Raw genomic sequence first — 6,365 nt, forward strand, 5'->3', positions numbered from 1 at the left:
ACTGCCAAACAAGCTAAAAAGCTTTTGTTTCTTTTGTTTGAGTAAGGAAAAATTTACGACCCTTTTATAATGGGTAAAGCAACCCTTAGAAAGAATCATGCTTTTCACATATGTGGTTTCTGTAGGTTACGATAGTTGAAGAGTTACCATGGCTATCATGGTTCCAATGGTTGGAGAATTACCATGATTTTCATGGCCCAAGGATCCCCATTTCCATATCTACACAACCTTCTACATGACAATTCCCAAGCTATTTTGAAGTGCTTAACACTACATTGCATCTATTATTGATTAGTATTGAATAATGTAAGAATAAGTAGGGTTTTATTGTATGAGTTCTTATTTTATTAGGTGTTGTTTTTAAATGTAAATTATGCAACACTTATTAAACCAACCTAGATCCATCTTAACTCTGGATCTACAAAGTGTCGAGAGGGATCAAATCACATTTCGCTTTAAAAGAAGTTTGCATCTCAATTATCTATTTTCACATTAAAAAAGGTTTGCATGTCAGTGGATTTGATCCCTCTGGGCGCTTGGTAGATCTAGAGTTGAGATGGATCTAGGTTGGTTTAATTCACCCCTTTAAATATTTTATATTCCAAATTAATACCATTGATTGCCAATACCATTGGTCAATTTTATTTTTATAGGGTTATAATGTTTACGTTACATTACATTAATATTTTTATTTTTATTTTTATATAATTTGACTTAGTCAACATGCTAAACATTATATTACAACATCTCTACCATATTGGCTCGAGAGCACCTCTTAGTGCAAAAAGTGATATTTATCAAGCATAACTCTGATTTGAAAAAAAAAATCATATTATTATAACATAAATGTATATGCATACCATATGTTTTTGTAATTTTTTACATGGTTTACTTTCTCATTGAATTGTCATTCTATCTAGAATTAGCATTGTAAAATGCAAGGAACGAAAAAGTTACATTGGGAAACTAAGGGATCAACCACGAAGCAATGCGCCTCAAATTGATGCTTGAATGCTAGATTGAAAATGTGGATTAAGAGGTGGTATGTGCAGGGGGAGGTGGTCCTATATGACCCTAGAGAAAAAATAAAATTCAACTACTCGTGGAACTTGGGCATAAGCTCCAACAATCAAGCTAAATCCTATGCTCTCCTTTTGGTTATCAAACTTGCTTTTTCTCATAATTTCCTACACCTTAACATTGTTGAGGACTAAATAAATATAACATGTCATATGATTTTAGGCAATTCTCCTTATAATCTATCTTTGAGGCTTATATTTTACTGTATACATTTATTCCAACCCCTTCTCTCCAAAATTGCCTTCTTTTTCACCCTTCATACTAATAACTCTATTGTGGATATGCAAACAAACATGGGCTAGTTGGAAAATGTGGGTGTTATGGTTTTCAATGGGAAATGTTCCAATCTCCACATTCCATGACCAAATTTTATTAATTCCCCCCCTCCACTTAAAAGAAACATGTGGGCTCAAACAAACATTTTTGGATCATGCAAGTGATGAGTCCTACATCACCCCATTTAACACTATCAATGTTCAACTCATTTCTTTTGTCGCTCTCGCAAACTGCCCCGAGCCTAGGTGGGATATCGCATTACAACTACCAGTCTTGGGAAATCATGGAATGTTGTGGGCTATGGTTTGATTGGTACACATAGCTAATTCTAGCTTTTGGATTGATTTCTTATTTCTTTGCCATTTTTCACAGATTATGTGTTTTGGCTCCCCTATGTCTTTATTTTCCTCGTGCCTTTCTCCATTTTGCCACTGGTCTGCTCCCATTTGCTTCTTTCCTTCACAACGCCCTTTTGTCCCCACATCTCGATTAGGTAAGCTCTATCCTAATTGGAATATGAGGTGGTATACTTGTGCTCTACCTTTTTCTCTTATAAAACTCTTATTGACAACTTATTAGCATGGATGAAGATGATTCTTGACCTATTAGTGTACAGTAGAGACATGCTTCACCAATTGCAAGAAGATATGGATGTTGTCAAGGTCAACTATCAAAAGTTTATGTCGCTCATGACTAGAGTACTCTAGGTACTCCTTCCTCCAGGATCGTTGGCACTTCAACACCAATTGTGGCTCATGGACCTCAATGAAGCAACCTCGGGACGATCTATAGGAAAAACATGATTTTTTTTGTTCTTCCCTCCCTACTAGTCCTTTTTAATGTTTTTCTTTAGTATATGTATGCTTAGATATTCTCTCCAGGTTTATATCATTCCTTTTTTGTTGAATTCAAGCTCCTTTATCTTTCAGAGCTATTAGTTGCAATTCTAGAGCCTCCAACTTTTGTTAGACTCACTTTGGACACCAATACAATTGATGTAAATTTGCAACTGTTTTTGGGGATGCATTTTTGCTACCTCAATACAAAATTCTCCAATTCGTGTTAAAAAAAGAAAAGAAAATGCGGATTAATTCTTGAATGTTGGATTGGAATGATGTGAACTATTAGGTTATTGTAGCACATGTACAAGATTAAAATGAATAAAACTAGAAAAATTAACAAGAAGTTGAGTCCCTCTCGTTGAATCTTATTAAGATGTAAAAATGACTAAATACGATGATAATAATGAAATCTAATGCAGATTTACAAATCTCATTAGATTTGTACGGCAAATGTGGATCCTCCATTTGCATACATGTATTTATTATGATAAATCACGTTGTGTAACTAGACCACAAAAGAAAAGAAAAGATAGATCAATGACTTGAAAATTAGCCTTTTTGAGGGGGAAACCTCCTTTTACATCACATTAAATGAACAATTCTTAGATGATAACAAGATCTCATTGGTATATATAGGAGTCTAAGGGGTCACAATATTACTAGGGCCTACATAACAATAATAATGTAAGGGCATAACAATAAAAATAGTGGACTTCTATGGGGCATACCAATAACAATATGGGGGTTCCCTTAGTGTTATAGGGACCTAACATGCCATCTCCTTCAAAAAAGTGTTGTCCTCAACACTTGATTAGTTTTAGATGCTTCTGAATAAAATACTCATCCTCCCATGTGGGGTCTTCAGTAAGTAAGTTCTTCTGTTTAATGAGATACTCTGAAATTGATTTGTTTTGTAGCTGCCATATTCTTGTTTTTGTGATAGCTTCAGGCTCTAATATGATTTTTCCTTCCTCATCAAGTTTTGGCAATATAGTTTAAATCAGGAGCTTGTCATCTATCACCTTCTTTAAGCATGAAAAATGGAAAACTAGGTGTACTCATGAAGATGCATACAACTCCAATTTGTATGCCATAATACCAATCTCTTGCAACACCTTATAAGGACCATGGTACTTGGGTGATAATTTATTATCCTTCTTAGCTTGCTCGAGGGACATTTGTTTGTATGGTTGTATTCATAAAAATACCCAATCGCACACATCAAAACTTTCACTGCGATGTTGTTCTACATGTTATTTTATTTGATTTTGTGCTAGAATTAGGTTATCCTTTAAGAGTCACACACATCAAAACTTTCACAGTGATGTTGTTCTACATGTTATTTTATTCGATTTTGTGCTAGAATTAGGTTATCCTTTAAGAGTTGGAGAACTTGTTATTGACACTCAATGTGATCTTCCACTGATTGAACCTTAGAATTGTCTCTTAAAGATGATGTAATGGATGGTGGTTGATATCCATAAAGTGCCATAAATGGGGCCATTTTTGTTGTGGTATGGAAGGAAGTGTTATACCACTATTATGCCAGGGGTAACCACTTGATCCATTGTGTTTGTTTATCAGATACAAAGCAACAAAGATATCCTTCCAGACATTTGTTCACTATCTTAGTCTGCGCATTTGATTTAGGATGATAAGATGAGTTATGAGCTAATTGAGTACGAAGACAAGAAAATAATTCTGTCCAAAATTTTCTATTGAAAATGGTATCTCTATCACTTACAATAATCTTTGGGTTTCCATGCAACTTTTGAATTGTTTCCACAAATGCAGTAGTGACTATATTGGCTTTGAAAGGATGAGATAGTGCACAAAAGTGTGTGTACTGGGTAAGTCTATCAACTACCACCACAATGACATTATTTCCTTTAGACTTGGTTAAACCCGTGATAAAATCCATTGGCACCCCGTCCCAATGCTGACTTGGAATGGCTAATGGTTGTAAAAGATCTAGGGTTTTAACTGTATTAACTTTATTTTGTTGGCAAACCAAACATTTTGCCACAAACCTATGAATATCATATTTAAGGCCATCCAAAAAATTTCCTTCTTAACCTTGTGGTAAGTTTTTAAAAATCCTGAGTTCCCTCCCATAGGAGAGGTGTGTAATTCCGAAAGAACCTTTTGTTTAAATTGAGAGTTCTTACATAGATATAAGCGATCTTTGTACCAAAGTGAATCTTTGTTGCTACAACTTTTGAATGAGTGTTCCTACCTCTTCATCATTCTTCCATTCCTCCCTTGTTTTAGTTATTCAATGAGGTTGGATAATAGAAATCGCACAAAACAATGCTTCCACGCCCTCATCCCTTCTTGAGAGTGCATCTGCAACCAAATTTTGATTCCCTTTTTTCTAGATGATTTCAAAGTCACAACCCAACATCTTTGTGACCCATTTTTGTTGCTCTTCTAAAAATAATCTTTTTTCCAAGTTTTATTTAAGACTATCATATTTTGTTTTTACCTTCAAGTGCCTTCCTATTAAGTAAGGACGCCATTTCTTCAGTGCATGTAGGATTGCCAACATTTCCTTCTAATATCTAGGTTTATGTAAATGCTTTCCCTTGATTGGATGAATTTCAAAAGCAACACGTCTTCCTTCTTGCATTAAAACAACACCAATCTCGTTTTTTGAGGTATCACATTCTACAATAAAGGTTTTTGCGAAGTCTGGTGTAGCTAATACTAGAGCTTGATACATTTCCTCTTTAAGATGTTCAAAGACCTTACTTTCTTTTGGAGTCTAAAAGAATGCATCTTTCTTCAGTAATGTTGTTAAGGGTGCTACTATTTTCCCATAATTCTTAACAAACTAGCGATAATACCCCGCCAACTTGAGAAATTTTTGAAGATGCCTTAAGTTTGTGGGGACTTTCCATTCCTTGATGGCTTTAATTTTGTTAGTATCTCCCTCAACAACCTCATGGGATACAATATGACCTAAATATTCCACTTCTTGTACCCCAAAGAAACATTTGGAGAATTTTGCATAGAATTGTTTCTCCTCCAATAGTTTGAGCACCCTTTCAACAAGTTGAACATGGTCTTTCCAGGACTTGTAATATATTAGTATATCATCAAAAAATACTAACACAAATTTTCTAAGGAAGGGTTTGAAAGTGGAATTCATCAAACCTTGAAATGTGGAAGGTGCGTTAGTAAGGCCAAAGTCATGATAACAATTTCATAATGGCCTTCATGAGTTCTAAATGTTGTTTTCAGAATGTATTGTGTCTTCATTTTAATTTGATGATGCCCTAAACAAAGATCCATCTTGGTGAAGTAAATTGCTCCATGTAGTTCATTCAACACTTCATCAATGACATGAATGGAAAACCTATCTTTAATAGTGAGATTGTTGAGCTTTGTATAATTCAGACACATATGCCATGATCCATCCTTCTTGTGCACTAATACTACTGGAGAAGAAAAATAATTTTTGGCTAGGTTGAAATATACTTGCCTCTAGCATTTTTGTAACCATACATTCACTTTCGCTCTTCTGGGCATAGGGATATCTATAAGGTCTAATGTTTGGAGGAACACTTCCTAACAAATCCCATGAAGATATGGACATTTACACATCACATACGAGGATTGTGTATATTTTCCTTGACATAAACATATAATTATATAATCACAATGAGATATGTATGCATTTATTATAAGGATAATACACAATGGCATACGAGGATTATGCATATTTTCTTGACATGAACATATAATAATAAATTTAATATCATTGAAGAAACAATTGTGCTAAGATGACATGCCAATTTATTTTTTACACACACATACTAACGCAGGAAAACCCGCGTATACCCACAGTATGCATGTAAAATGCACATAACTATTTTTCCCAAGGAATTTTAACTCTCTACCGAGTCAAATCTTCAATCCTTAATGGTTAAGGCCCCTTTAATAAATCTCTGTAGAATGATTTATTAACTAAACACAGTCTGCCCTTCATTAATCCTATATATCGGAACTTTATAACTCACCCTCATAAACCTTCTTCACCTTATGCCTGCACATATATCCAACTTCATTAAACTTTAATGTACCGCACATATATATAACCAAACCCCACAAAACCTTTATGCTTTGGTTATTCACAGGCTTAACCCACAAATCATCTATCGACGT

This window comes from Pinus tabuliformis, chromosome Q, assembly GCF_031772625.1.
Source record: "Pinus tabuliformis cultivar Carrire ecotype Pingquan chromosome Q, CPIR1, whole genome shotgun sequence".
Classification (NCBI taxonomy): Eukaryota; Viridiplantae; Streptophyta; class Pinopsida; order Pinales; family Pinaceae; genus Pinus; species Pinus tabuliformis.